Consider the following 17044-nt stretch of genomic DNA (forward strand, 5'->3'; position numbering starts at 1 on the left):
GAGAGGGGCAGGTAGTCAGCCAACGTGGACGGTTATGGGGAGACACAGAGCTCATATTTATAAATAAGGGGAAAGCAACAAAGTAACAACTGACACATCACTGCAGTATACAACACAACAACTTACACATCACTGCAGTGTACAACGTAACAACTGACACATCACTACAGTGTACAACGTAACAACTTACACATCACTGCAGTGTACAACGTAACAACTTACACATCACTGCAGTGTACAACGTAACAACTTACACATCACTGCAGTATATAATGTAACAACTTACACATCACTGCAGTGTACAACGTAACAACTTACACATCACTGCAGTATACAAAGTAACAACTTACACATCACTACAGTGTACAACGTAACAACTTAGACATCACTGCAGTGTACAATGTAACAACTGACACATCACTGCAGTGTACAACGTAACAACTTACACATCACTACAGTGTACAACGTAACAACTTACACATCACTGGAGTATACAATGTAACAACTTACACATCACTACAGTGTACAACGTAACAACTTAGACATCACTGCAGTGTACAATGTAACAACTGACACATCACTGCAGTATACAACGTAACAACTTACACATCACTACAGTGTACAACGTAACAACTTACACATCACTGGAGTATACAATGTAACAACTTACACATCACTGGAGTATACAATGTAACAACTTACACATCACTGCAGTATACAATGTAACAACTTACACATCACTGGAGTATACAATGTAACAACTTACACATCACTGCAGTATACAACTTAAAAACGTACACATCACTGCAGTGTACAACGTAACAGCTTACACATCACTGCAGTATACAATGTAACAACTTGCACATCACTGCAGTGTACAACGTAACAACTTACACATCACTGCAATATACAACGTAACAACTTACACATCACTACAGTGTACAACGTAACAACTTACACATCACTGCAGTGTACAACGTAACAACTTACACATCACTGCAGTGTACAACGTAACAACTTACACATCCTGACAGCCTGAGAGCCTGAGAGGCTGGTCATGTTAGGTTAGCTCCATCCTGAGGAAGCAACCATCTCCAAGGTTGTGGAAACGCGTAGATGGAGAGGGAGGGATAGGTTCCATGGGCCGATTCTCTCCATAAGAACTAATCTATGTGGGGGTTGTATGTTCATCATAATGCAACCCACGTAGGCATATACAACTACAACTATAACAGACAGAGTCTATCACTCTAGTCAGCAGCTGTTGGTGCATCACAACAGACTGCATATACAGAGACAGAGATTTATCCAAAAGGGCATTGGATATATGTGGTAGCCTAGAATTCATTCTGGGCTACCACCAAACTATCTATGTGCATTTTATTGCAGCTATTTAAATCCTGAAGGATGAGTAGCTCATAGATGAATACTGCAGCTGTTCCATTTAATGCAGCCACTGTCTTTATTCATCTTATATATGTTCTACCTGTAATAATCACTTATACAAGTGGGAGCATCATCTCTCCGGAATAGAGCCTATGTATAAGTAGGAGAGAGAACATATTGAAAACACATTATTATTTGGAACAACTTATCTCTATCCTTGATAATCACTGAAACTGTCGTCTGGTTGCAATTAACCTTGGTATATAATCACATGAGCCATAAGAAATGAATGGCTCATGCGATCAGTCATAGGCATAAGGGAATACCATAGAGTATCAAGTCAATATAAGCTTGGGTCTGCGTTATACAAAAACATACTCCGGACTTAACACCTAATGGTGACATATCGGGGTGATTTCTATATAAATCAATCACCGCGATATTGTTCTAGAAATAATAAGAACAAATACGACCCAAGCAATATTAATGAGCAACTGTTATAAATGGGACGACAGTACTAGTAAATGTGTGTGTCAGGTACAATATTACTGACTGTAGATTAACAGACATCACTGTACCGTGACTAATCAGAGGACATCAGGCCTACCCTGTGATAGAGAATTAAAAGTGTTCAAGGTCACTGACAGTGAGTGCTTCACCACACTTTAATAAACATCTGGTGGCGCAAGTCATTGACAAATAGAAATCTGAGTAACCCTGGATAGAAAAAGACATCAGGGAATACAAAAGTGGTAGAAGTGGTAGAATCCTCGCCTGCCACGCGGGAGGCCCGGGTTCGATTCCCGGCCAATGTACCTAGATTGTTGGGACAGAGCTGTATTCATCTATATATCTAAGCCCTACTGTTTTTAATTATTGTGTGACTTTTAGCACATATGAGAAAATATAAGGACGCCTTTTTATTATTTAAAAATCAATAAAAGCTAAGTTTTATTATTTTTGGTCCTTTCGGTGACAAGTTTCATTAAAGTTGAAAAACGATTTCATTGCTACGGTGACAGTATACAACTCCACAACTTACCTATCACTGCAGTGTACAACGTAACAACTTACACATCACTGCAGTGTACAATATAGCAACTTACACATCACTGCAGTATACAACGTAACAACTTACACATCACTGCAGTATACAACGTAACAACTTACACATCACTGCAGTATACAACGTAACAACTTACACATCACTGCAGTATACAACGTAACAACTTACACATCACTGCAGTGTACAACGTAACAACTTACACATCACTGCAGTATACAACGTAACAACTTACACATCACTGCAGTATACAACGTAACAACTTACACATCACTGCAGTGTACAACGTAACAACTTACACATCACTGCAGTGTACAACGTAACAACTTACACATCACTGCAGTGTACAACGTAACAACTTACACATCACTGCAGTGTACAACGTAACAACTTACACATCACTGCAGTGTACAACGTAACAACTTACACATCACTGCAGTATACAACGTAACAACTTACACATCACTGCAGTATACAACGTAACAACTTACACATCACTGCAGTATACAACGTAACAACTTACACATCACTGCAGTATACAACGTAACAACTTACACATCACTGCAGTATACAACGTAACAACTTACACATCACTGCAGTATACAACGTAACAACTTACACATCACTGCAGTATACAACGTAACAACTTACACATCACTACAGTATACAACGTAACAACTTACACATCACTACAGTATACAACGTAACAACTTACACATCACTGGAGTGTACAACGTAACAACTTACACATCACTGGAGTGTACAACGTAACAACTTACACATCACTGCAGTATACAACTCCACAACTTACCTATCACTGCAGTGTACAATATAGCAACTTACACATCACTGCAGTATACAACGTAACAACTTACACATCACTGCAGTATACAACGTAACAACTTACACATCACTGCAGTGTACAACGTAACAACTTACACATCACTGCAATATACAACGTAACAACTTACACATCACTGCAGTATACAACGTAACAACTTACACATCAGTGCAGTGTATAACGTAACAACTTACACATCACTACAGTATACAACGTAACAACTTACACATCACTGCAGTGTACAACGTAACAACTTACACATCACTGCAATATACAACGTAACAACTTACACATCACTGCAGTATACAACGTAACAACTTACACATCAGTGCAGTGTATAACGTAACAACTTACACATCACTACAGTATACAACGCAACAACTTACACATCACTACAGTATACAACTTAACAACTTACCTATCACTGCAGTATACAGTGCAACAACTTACACATCACTGTAGTGTACAACGTAACAACTTACACATCACTACAGTGTACAACGTAACAACTTAGACATCGCTGCAGTGCACAACGTAACAACCTACACATCACTGCAATATACAATGTAACAACTTACACATCACTGCAATATATAACATAACAACTTACACATCACTGCAGTATACAATGTAACAACTTACACATCACTGCAGTATACTGTCAGGACAGTGTCCGGGATATGGGGGTCCCTGAGATATCCCGCAACCCCTGTCCCTGCCTACTTGCCCCCCTGGGCTAACCCCCAGGGCGACAACTGGGCGGCGGTCCCTACCCTCACTAGGGAAGCGGGACCCGGGAAGACAAACAGACACTGAGACAAAACAACGGTAGAATGGTCAGACAATCCGGGTTGGCAACAAGAGGGTACGCAGTACGGAGGGGTCAGGCAAAACGTAGTCAAGTCCAAAAGCAGGTGTCAGGAAAGCCGGGGTCACAAAGAGTAGTCAGGATAAACGCGGGTGCAGTTGGAGAACCAAACTAACACTGGCAAGGGCTGAAAGGAAAACACACATATTTAAATGCTGTCAGCGCTCCCGCCCCAGAAGCTGATTGGGGCGGGGAGCCTGACAGCAGCAGGGCTAATCAGGGAGGTGCTGGGGACACGCCCCCAGTCTTGCTGCACAGACAGTTACTAGGGAAGCCAGCCTGGTAGTCAAGTGACTAGAAGCACCAGCTGTCTCCCTAGCAACCCGGCAGCAACCAGTTTTACAGCAGCCCAGGGAGATCACTAGAACCGGGGCTCCCCTACGCCGCACTCCTGTAACCCGGGTGGCAGGACCGGTGGTGTGGGCACGGCGGCCCCGAGAGTTGCAGGTTCTGACAGTACCCCCCCTTCTACGGGGGGACACCGGACCCCCATGGCCAGGTGCGGGCTTAAGCGGGAAAGCCCTGTGGAATGACTGGACTAGGCGTGGAGCATGAACGTCCCTGGCAGGGACCCACGTCCTATCCTCAGGGCCAAATCCTCTCCAGTGGACCAGGTACTGCAGCACACCTCTAACCCGTCGGGCATCAACAAGCCTTTCTACTTCATACTCCAGTTCCCCCTGTACCAGAGAAGGAGGGGGCGGGTTCTGGGTGGGTAGAACTGGAGTCACATACTTCTTAAGCAAGCTTTTGTGAAAAACCTTGTGGACCTTCCAGGAGTCAGGAAGTGCCAACTTATATGACACCGGGTTGATAACCTGCGAAACAGTAAATGGGCCAATGAACCGAGGAGCAAGTTTCAGGGAGGGAACCTTAAGTCTCAGATTCTTGGATGACAATAAAACTTGCTCCCCGACCACAAAAGGTGCAGAGATAGTACATCTTTTATTTGAGTATTTACGCAGTTTCTCTTGGGAACCCTGAAGGTTCTTACGAACCTGGGCCCAAACTGTGCACAGTTCCTCAGAGGATATGTCAGCGGCCGGATTGTTCGAGACAAAAGGAGTAGAAAGCGAGAACCGGGGATGGAGCCCATAGTTACAAAAAAAAGGTGACAATTGGGTCGACGAGTTAACATGGTTGTTAATAGCAAATTCGGCGAGAGGTAAGTAGTTGGCCCACTGATACTGGTTATCAGAGACAAAAAGTCGCAGGTACTGGATAAGTTCTTGATTCATCCGTTCCGTTTGTCCGTTACTCTCGGGATGGAAGGCGGAGGAAAAAGACAAATTGACGTTTAGATTTTTACAGAAAGCTCGCCAGAAGCGAGCGACGAACTGAACCCCTCTATCTGACACAATATCCTCGGGGATCCCATGTAACCGAACAATCTCCTTGATGAACATTTCAGACAGAAGTTTGGCGTTAGGCAACTTGCAAAGCGGAACAAAATGTGACATTTTAGAGAAACGGTCAACTATTACCCAAATGACCGTATTCCCCAGCGAGGATGGCAGATCAGTAATAAAATCCATGGACAAATGGGACCATGGCCTGGACGGAATGGGCAAGGGAAGAAGAGGACCCTCAGGACGTCTCCTGAGATTCTTCCCCCTTGCGCAAACCAGGCACGCGGACACAAATAACCGTACATCCTTGGCCATGTGCGGCCACCAATAGAGTCTGGATACTAACTCCAGAGTACCCCTGATGCCGGGGTGTCCAGCTAGGACTGAAGCATGTGTCTCCTCTAACACTTTCAATCTCAGTGACAACGGGACAAATAATTTGCCTTCCGGAAGGGCTTCAGGAGCTGATTGTTGAGCGGCGTGTATGAGAGGTGAAAGGTCGGAGGAGACAGCAGCGAGGACCACCCCAGGGGAGAGAATGCTCTCAGGCTCAGCCTCGGAAGGTTCCGGAGAACCAAAACTCCTAGACAGGGCATCAGCCTTGACATTCTTAGAACAGGGTCTATAGGTAACAACAAAATTGAACCGAGAGAAAAACAAGGCCCAGCGGGCTTGCCGAGCATTTAACCTCTTAGCGGAATCTAAATAGGTGAGGTTTTTATGGTCTGTGAGTACCGTGATCTGGTGATGGGCTCCTTCCAAAAAATGCCTCCACTCTTCGAAAGCCCACTTAATAGCCAGCAATTCCCGGTTGCCTATATCGTAGTTCCGTTCAGTGGAAGAGAACTTTCTAGAAAAATAGGAGCACGGTCTAAGGTTAGTGAGTGTGGAGGGACCTTGGGACAGTACCGCTCCCACACCAAACTCAGAGGCATCTACCTCCACCACAAAAGGGCAGGACAGATCCGGTTGTACTAGGACGGGCGCAGAAGAGAACGCCGCCTTTAGGGTATCGAAGGCCCTCAGAGCCTCAGAAGACCAGGTACTCACATCTGCTCCCTTTCTGGTGAGGTCCGTTAGAGGTTTAGCCACCACGGAGAAGTCTTTAATGAACTTGCGATAGTAGTTGGCGAAGCCGAGGAAGCGTTGAAGGGCTTTCAATGAACCTGGCTGGGCCAACTCCGTGATGGCTTTCACCTTCTCAAGATCCATCTGGAAGTCGCATGGCGTGATGATATACCCTAAGAATGATATCTTTTGTACCCCGAAAACACATTTCTCGAGTTTAGCAAACAGCTTGTTATGTCTGAGTCGAGCTAGCACAGTCTGAACATGAGTATGGTGACTCGGCAAGTCGGAGGAAAAAATCAGAATGTCGTCTAGATATACAACAACGAACACCCCCATGATATCCTGAAACACTGAATTCATGTACCCCTGAAAAATGTCGGGGGCGTTACACAATCCAAAAGGCATAACTAGGTACTCAAAATGACCGAGGGGCGTATTGAAGGCGGTTTTCCACTCATCCCCCTCCCGAATGCGGATGAGGTTGTATGCTCCCCTGAGATCAAGTTTAGAAAACCATTGGGCACCAGCGACCTGGTTGAGGAGGTCAGGAATGAGTGGAAGAGCATACTGGTTTCGGACTGTGATTTTATTTAGCTCTCTATAGTCAATACAGGGCCGGAGACCCCCATCCTTTTTCTCAACGAAGAAAAACCCGGCACCCACCGGGGATTCTGAGGGCCGGATGTGCCCCTTGGCCAAGCTGTCCTGGATATAGTCCCTCATGGATTCTCTCTCTCTGGAACCGTAACATTATAAATGCGGCCCTTAGGAAGTTTGGCCCCAGGAATCAAGTCGATTTTACAGTCCCATTCCCTATGAGGGGGCAGAGCTTCAGATAATTGCTTGGAGAACACGTCAGAAAACTCGGAGAGGTAATCTGGTAGGGGACTCCCCTTGCAGGTGGAGATTCCCACCTTCACTGGACAAAGGTGGTTGGCACAGCGGGGACCCCACTCTACCAGTTCCAACGTGTCCCAATTTACTACCGGGTTGTGCTCCCGGAGCCAGGGGAGGCCTAGGACGACGTCCACAGACAAATCTCTCATCACCAGAAAAGTGCAGGTTTCAACGTGTAGGGCTCCTATAGTAAACCTTACTTCAGGGGTAACCAGATTAACAACCCCTGCTTGCAATGGAGTGGAGTCCACTCCTGAAACAAAAATCGGAGTCTCTAAACGTAACAAAACCCCGGACAGTTGAGCAACGAAATTAAAGTTAACGAAATTAGCAGCAGCCCCAGAATCAACAAAGGCTTGCCCAGTACGGTGGAAAGCATGAAATTCTAGGGTGCAGGGCAATAACATTTTGGACAACACAGGGAGTACCTTGGCTCCTAGACAGTCCTCCCGACAACTGCCTAGGAGCGGAAGTTTTTCCTGCCGTGGCTTCTTAGCGCAGGTTGCAATGCGGTGACCCAGCTCCCCACAGTAGAAGCAGAGGTTCTTCTTCAGGCGGTATTCCCGTCGTTGCTTGGGGTTCATGGCTCCCAGCTCCATGGCCTCGGTGGTGGGAGGTAAAAAGGTCGGGTCAGTCGAAGAAGTGGGCGTGGGGTGGTCCGAGCGGCGTGTCTGGCCCTCAAACGTCGGTCGGCCCGAATAGCCAGCGACATGGCTTGCTCCAGGGTTCTAGGCTCCGGGTGGGCCACGAGTAGGTCCTTAAGACCCTCAGACAGACCGGTCAAAAATAGGTCTTTTAGGGCGGCATCATTCCACCCGGATTCTGTACAATGTTGGCGGAATAGAGCGCAGTAGTCCTCCGCCATCTTGCGACCCTGGCGCAGGGCCAGAAGCTTGGAGACTGCGTAGCCGGCCCGGTCGGGTTCGTCATAAATTTGACCCAAGGCGGAAAAAAAGGCGTCAAGGGATAGTCGGGTGGGAGAGCCAGCTGGTAACGAGAAAGCCCAATTTTGGGGCTCTCCCCTCAGGCGGGTAATTACGATTCCCACTTTCTGATATTCAGTACCAGAGGAGTGGGGGCGGAGATCAAAGTAGAGCTTGCAGCTCTCTCTAAATGCAAAAAACTGACCTCTCTCTCCGGAGAAGCAATCCGGAAGCGTGGCTCGAGGTTCTGACATTGTTCCTGGAGCGGAAGGGGGCTGCATGGGACCTGCAGCTGCCACTTGTTCCTGTAGCTGCAAGCGGGCTGTTAGGTCCTGGGCAAGGGTCGTAAGGACCTGGACCTGGTTCGCTAAAGCCGCCACGGCCTCCATCGAGGGGCTCAAAGTTGCCGGGCGGATGCAAGGGTCTGACCTTCGTTCGGCCAGTGTTACTGTCAGGACAGTGTCCGGGATATGGGGGTCCCTGAGATATCCCGCAACCCCTGTCCCTGCCTACTTGCCCCCCTGGGATAACCCCCAGGGCGACAACTGGGCGGCGGTCCCTACCCTCACTAGGGAAGCGGGACCCGGGAAGACAAACAGACACTGAGACAAAACAACGGTAGAATGGTCAGACAATCCGGGTTGGCAACAAGAGGGTACGCAGTACGGAGGGGTCAGGCAAAACGTAGTCAAGTCCAAAAGCAGGTGTCAGGAAAGCCGGGGTCACAAAGCGTAGTCAGGATAAACGCGGGTACAGCTGGAGAACCAAACTAACACTGGCAAGGGCTGAAAGGAAAACACACATATTTAAATGCTGTCAGCGCTCCCGCCCCAGAAGCTGATTGGGGCGGGGAGCCTGACAGCAGCAGGGCTAATCAGGGAGGTGCTGGGGACACGCCCCCAGTCTTGCTGCACAGACAGTTACTAGGGAAGCCAGCCTGGTAGTCAAGTGACTAGAAGCACCAGCTGCCTCCCTAGCAACCCGGCGGCGACCAGTCTTACAGCGGCCCGGGGATATCACAAGAACCGGGGCTCCCCTATGCCGCACTCCTGTAACCCGGGTGGCAGGACCGGTGGTGCGGGCATGGCGGCCGCGAGAGTTGCAGGTTCTGACATATACAACGTAACAACTTACACATCACTGCAGTATACAATGTAACAACTTACCTATCACTGCAGTGCACAATATAGCAACTTACACATCACTGCAGTATACAATGTAACAACTTACACATCACTGCAGTATATCCCGTAACAACTTACACATCACTGCAGTGTGCAACGTAACAACTTACACATCACTACAGTATACAACGTAACAACTTACACATCACTGCAGTGTACAACGTAACAACTTACACATCACTGCAGTGTACAACGTAACAACTTACACATCACTACAGTATACAACGTAACAACTTACACATCACTGCAGTATACAATGTAACAACTTACACATCACTGCAGTGTACAATGTAACAACTTACACATCACTGCAGTATACAATGTAACAACTTATACATCACTGCAGTATACAATGTAACAACTTACACATCACTGCAGTATACAATGTAACAACTTACACATCACTGCAGTATACAATGTAACAACTTACACATCACTGCAGTATACAATGTAACAACTTACACATCACTGCAGTGTACAGCGTAACAACTTACACATCACTGCAGTGTACAACGTAACAACTTACACATCACTGCAGTGTACAACATAACAACTTACACATCACTGCAATATACAATGTAACAACTTACACATCACTGCAGTGTACAACGTAACAACTTACACATCAGTGCAGTGTACAACGTAACAACTTACACATCACTACAGTATACAACTTAACAACTTACCTATCACTGCAGTATACAGTGTAACAACTTACACATCACTGTAGTGTACAACGTAACAACTTACACATCACTGCAGTATACAATGTAACAACTTACACATCACTGTAGTGTACAATGTAACAACTTACACATCACTGCAGTGTACAACGTAACAACTTACACATCACTGCAATATACAATGTAACAACTTACACATCACTGCAGTGTACAACGTAACAACTTACACATCACTGCAGTATACAATGTAACAACTTACACATCACTGTAGTGTACAATGTAACAACTTACACATCACTGCAGTGTACAACGTAACAACTTACACATCACTACAGTGTACAACGTAACAACTTACACATCACTACAGTGTACAACGTAACAACTTAGACATCGCTGCAGTGCACAACGTAACAACCTACACATCACTGCAATATACAATGTAACAACTTACACATCACTGCAGTATAAAACGTAACAACTTACACATCACTGCAGTATACAACATAACAACTTACACATCACTGCAGTATACAACGTAACAACTTACACATCACTGCAGTGTACAACGTAACAACTTACACATCACTGCAGTGTACAACGTAACAACTTACACATCATTACAGTGTACAACGTAACAACTTACACATCACTGCAGTGTACAACGTAACAACTTACACATCACTGCAGTGTACAACATAACAACTTACACATCACTGCAATATACAACGTAACAACTTACACATCACTGCAGTATACAATGTAACAACTTACACATCACTGCAGTGTACAACTTAACAACTTACACATCACTGCAATATACAACGTAAGAACTTACACATCACTGCAGTGTACAACGTAACAACTTACACATCACTGCAGTGTACAATGTAACAACTTACACATCACTGCAATATACAACGTAACAACTTACACATCACTGCAATATATAACGTAACAACTTACACATCACTGCAGTGTACAACATAACAACTTACACATCACTGCAGTATACAATGTAACAACTTACACATCACTGCAGTATACAACGTAACAACTTACACATCACTGCAGTATACAATGTAACAACTTACCTATCACTGCAGTGCACAATATAGCAACTTACACATCACTGCAGTATACAATGTAACAACTTACACATCACTGCAGTATATCCCGTAACAACTTACACATCACTGCAGTGTGCAACGTAACAACTTACACATCACTACAGTATACAACGTAACAACTTACACATCACTGCAGTGTACAACGTAACAACTTACACATCACTGCAGTGTACAACGTAACAACTTACACATCACTGCAGTGTACAACGTAACAACTTACACATCACTGCAGTATACAACTCCACAACTTACACATCACTGCAGTATACAATGTAACAACCTACACATCACTGCAATATATAACGTAACAGCTTACACATCACTGCAGTGTACAACGTAACAACTTACACATCACTGCAGTATACAACTCCACAACTTACCTATCACTGCAGTGCACAATATAGCAACTTACACATCACTGCAGTATACAATGTAACAACTTACACATCACTGCAGTATATCCCGTAACAACTTACACATCACTGCAGTGTGCAACGTAACAACTTACACATCACTACAGTATACAACGTAACAACTTACACATCACTGCAGTGTACAACGTAACAACTTACACATCACTGCAGTGTACAACGTAACAACTTACACATCACTACAGTATACAACGTAACAACTTACACATCACTGCAGTATACAATGTAACAACTTACACATCACTGCAGTGTACAACGTAACAACTTACACATCACTGCAGTATACAACGTAACAACTTACACATCACTGCAGTGTACAATGTAACAACTTACACATCACTGCAGTATACAACGTAACAACTTACACATCACTGCAGTATACAATGTAACAACTTACACATCACTGCAGTGTACAACGTAACAACTTACACATCACTGCAGTATACAATGTAACAGCTTACACATCACTGCAGTATACAATGTAACAACTTACACATCACTGCAGTGTACAACGTAACAACTTACACATCACTGCAGTATACAATGTAACAACTTACACACCACTGCAGTGTACAATGTAACAACTTACACATCACTGCTGTATACAATGTAACAACTTACACATCACTACAGTATACAACGCAATAACTTATACATCTTACACATCACTGCAGTATACAAATGGGTAGATGGAACAATTTCTCTACAGCGCCACCTACTGGAAAGCAGCATTCTTTCAAATCAATGTCAAACTTTTTAAGAAGCCTTTTAACAATGAGTTTGAATTGTGAGCCAAAGTACTTGAAGGAATGCTGCCTTCCAATAGGTGGCGCTGTAGAGGCATTGTTTCATCTTGCTATTTGCATATTTCCAAGAGGAGCATGGATGACCTTACAAGACTCCTCATACCTTGTAGATGCTCTCCCTAAGGAGAAACGATACATTGTACACTGCAGGTCAGGAAAAGTAACAAGCTGCACATCATTGCAGTATACAACATAAGATCTTGTACATCACATCACTGCGTTCACAGGTGTGGAAAAATGCTATAAAGTAAGAATGCTTTCAAAAATTGAAATATTCATAATTTACTTTAGTCAAATTAACAAACTGCAAAGTGAATGAACAAAATAGAAATTTAAGTCACGTAAATATTTGGTGTGACCGACCTTTGCCTTGCACACTGTTTTTGAAGGGACTTGGCAGGGAGGTTGTTCCAGACATCCTTGGAGAACTAAGTAATAATAATAATAACCTTTATTTGTATAGCACCAACTTATTCCGCAGCGTTTAGGCAGGGTTCACACGGGGCGTATTCCCGTCGGAAATCTCGCGGTTTGGCCGCAGCAAAAACCGCGAGACTTACGTCGGGAGAACCGCCGCGGTTTAAGCCGCGGCGGCTTTGAAGCGGCCGGCACTCCCATAGAGGAGAGTGCGGCCGTGACATAAATAAACAAAAAAGAAAAGATAAACAGACATTCTGCTTCTTTTGAAACCGCGGCTGCGGCGGTCGCAGCCGCGGTTTCAGCCGGATTTATCGCAGCGGATTAGCCGTCCCGTGTGTACGAGGTTTCTGAGAAACCTCGTCCATATGGCTGGCTAATCCCGAGATTAGCGGCCGCGGGCGGATCTGCTGCAGCAAAACCGCGGCAAATCTGCCCTGTGTGAACCCAGCCTTACAAAGACAGGGGGAATACAGAAAGACAAAACTACAAACATTGCAGAACCACGGTTACATAGTAATCAGTTGATGGAAACAATAGGGGTGAGGGTCCTGCTCCAACAAGCTTACATACTACGAATAGTGGGGTGATACAGAAGGTAAAGGGCTGGAGATGTGCACGGTATGGTGAGGGGGAGAGTGAGGGGTGATATACACATAGACAATGGGCAGACATTTAGCTGTGTGACGGCGAAATCGTTATGACTGCAGGAGCGGTTTATGACGGCTAGCAGGGATTGCAGTCAGTAGGTCAGGGAGCATGTTATCAGGCGGAGTACAGAGGGGTTTGTTTAGGGAATTCGGTATGCCTCCCTGAAGAGGTGCATTTTTAGAGCACGCCTGAAGTTCTGCGAGTCCTGGATTGCCCGGGTATCCTTTGGTAGTGCGTTCCAGAGGACCGGTGCTGCTCTGGAGAAGTCTTGGAGGCAGGAATGAGAAGTTCGAATTAAAGAAGAGCACAGTCTAGTTTCATTAGCAGAGAGAGCCCGGGCTGGGTGATGGATTGAGATGAGGGAGGCAGTATAGGGGGGCGCTGCGCTGTGGAGGGCTTTGTGGATGAAGGTGGCGAGTTTAAATTGAATTCTGTATTTGACGGGCAGCCAGTGCAGTGACCGGCACAGGGCAGAGGCGTCCGAGTAGCGGCTGGACAGGAAGATGAGCCTGGCTGCCGCATTTAGGATGGATTGGAGAGGGTAGAGTCCGGTGCAGGGGAGGCCGATCAGCAACGAGTTGCAATAATTGAGCAGAGAGTGGATGAGGGCAACAATAAGCATTTTTAGCGTGTCTACAGTGAGAGAAGAGCGGATTCTTGCAGTCAATGGAAGCCGTCCGTTCGCGCTATCTTCTGCTGTAGCACAGCGGAAGATAGCGCGAAAACGCTTCCTCGCCCACTGTCACCGCGTCATATGACACGGCCGGCTGCGCCATGTGACGCGGTGGGTGTGTCACATGATGCGGCGGAGGTGGGCGGGGAAGCGTCATGCGGGAGCGAGGACGCCAGATCCGCAGGTAAGTATGGGGTCTCCTGGGGGGCGCCGTGACGGGCTCCGCCGAACACTGAAGGTAGTTCTTATTGACTGACTGGATGTTTGGGGTTGTTGTCCTGCTGTAGAATACATTTGGAGTCAATCAAACGCCTTCTATCTTTGAAAAAAAATCTTATTTTGCAGCATTTTTCCACATCTGCCTAAAACTTTTGCACAGCACTGTACATTATAGAATTGAACAACTTCGAAATCGAAGACTTAGTGAAGACTGCAGTATACAATGTAACAACTGAGGGCTTGTTCACATCGGTGCTTTTGATTTCCCTTTTTCCTGCTCCATTACGGAGTCGAAAAATGGAACATAATGACCAAATGAAAGTGTCATGTGATAGCGCCAAATGGACCCGACTGACTAAAATGATGTCTGTTCGGTTTCTTGCCGGACGTCTGGCATGTTACAGGATGAAACAGCGCAGAACTCAGACATTACACATGTGAAGAACCACAGTAGAGGAGGCTGCAGTATACAAGATGACAACTTACAAATCGCTGCAGTATACAATGTAACAACTTACACATCCGAGGTACTAAAGTATACATTATGCTGACATAAGTATTGGGACACACATAGAAAGTGAGGAAATTCGATTTTATTCCAATTTTTCAGTACAGTGTTGGGCCCGCTTTGACCTCAATGACTAGTAACTAGAGATGAGCGAGCATTGCCTTTAGCGAGTATCTCCCTGCTCGAGACTGAAGGTTCGGGTGCCGGCGTGGGGGAGCGGTGAGTAGCGTCAGTCAGCAGGAGGGAGCGGGGGGTGGGGGTGGGGGGTGGGAGAGGGAGAGAGAGAGCTTCAGATAGTGATGTGCAGGATGATGGGTGTGTTGGGTATGCATGGATATGGCTTTCTAGTATGACCCAAAGATGCTCGATGGGATTGAGATCTGGACTTTGGGCCAGCCATTGAATTTTGCAGACGTTCTGCTCCTCAAACCAAGGCTTTGGTAAGATTCTGCTGGGACCCCTTCAGTGGCAGAAATAGAGGGTCTTGTCATTTGTTCCTGGCAGATACGTGGTTGCAATCGCTCCCTATTGAAGTCTGTAGGAGATCCAGCCGGAAGCAACTAATGCAGCTGAAGCTCCAAATGCAAAATACATAACAGGGGCCCTGACTTACCATGTGCCATTTATAATACTATGTGGCCGAGGGGCTTCGGACCCCTCAGATATCAGCGGTGTCAGCTAACTGCAATACTTTTTTCATCCTGTACTGATGATATTTTCCGCTCTATTCAAGCTAAGGAGCGACGCTGAGTGATGTAGTCGGGGCAAAGAGCCATCATTCTTCCAACGTATGTACTGCGTAAGGGACCCTCCTTCCTTGTGGCGCAGGAAGGTGTGCTGGTAGGAGCCCCCACCCCGTTATCAGAGAGCAGTGCACTGTGGGAGGTCTGGGAGCGATTGGGGCGATTTCATATGAGCGAAATATTTCTACAAAACGCAATTCTGCGCCAAAATCCGTAGCCTCTGTGCTGATTTCGATGCGGAACTGAAAATGTCTAAATTCTGCCGACATTTCCACATCATAATCTGCATGAGGTTGTGTGGGAGAAGAATTCCGCAGCAGCAGATTAAGGCTGGGTGCAGACGGGGCGGGATCACTGTGGAATTTCCGCGTGGACCGTCCGCGTAAAAATTCTGCATGCGATTTTAAACCTTCAGCAAAGTGGACAGCGTGGATTTTGAAGCAGTCTTTCCGCTGTGGAAATTTTGCAGAATTTCTGTGCGGTCCCGCTTCGGACTTTCCGCGAGATTTCCGTCCCGTGTGAACACAGCCTTAGGGCTCCTTCCCACGGACGGATTTCTGTTGTGTAATACGCGGCGGAAATCCGCTGCGTTGCCCGCAGCTAGCACAATGCTTACGGTGCGAAAATCTCCCGTCCTCACCCGCGGCATGCTCTATTTGCCGCGGGATTACGCGCGGACGGCTTCCATTGCAGTCAATGGAAGCCGTCCATCACGCTATCTTCCGCTGTAGCACAGCGGAAGATAGGGTGAAACCGCTTCCCCGCCTACCACCAGGTGACGCTGTGGGCGTGTCATATGACGCGGACGGCGCATCACATGACGCTGCGGCACGTCACGCGCTCAATTGCGCATGCGCGCCGAAGCGTCATGCGGGACGTAGGACGCCGGATCCGGAGGTAAGTATTGGGGTCTCTGGGGGGGCGCCGTGACGGGCTCCGCCACGGAGCCCGTCATGGCCGTGTGAAGCCGGCCTTTAGGGCTTCTGCACACTTGTGTTTTTCTTGCGCGTTTTTTCACGTGATATTGCTACGTTTTTTAACCCTTTGCAATCCAATTTTGGATTCAGGGTTTCCTAGGGGGCTTTCTCTTTCTGCCTTTATACAATGGCGCCATCTGCTGGCTAGAGCCAGTACTGCGGTATGGGACATGCTGGAGAGGCCCCTGACAACAGAACGGCCAGTAATCTACAGTAAGAATACCCTG

This window comes from Eleutherodactylus coqui, chromosome 4 (assembly GCF_035609145.1).
Source record: "Eleutherodactylus coqui strain aEleCoq1 chromosome 4, aEleCoq1.hap1, whole genome shotgun sequence".
Lineage (NCBI taxonomy): Eukaryota > Metazoa > Chordata > Amphibia > Anura > Eleutherodactylidae > Eleutherodactylus > Eleutherodactylus coqui.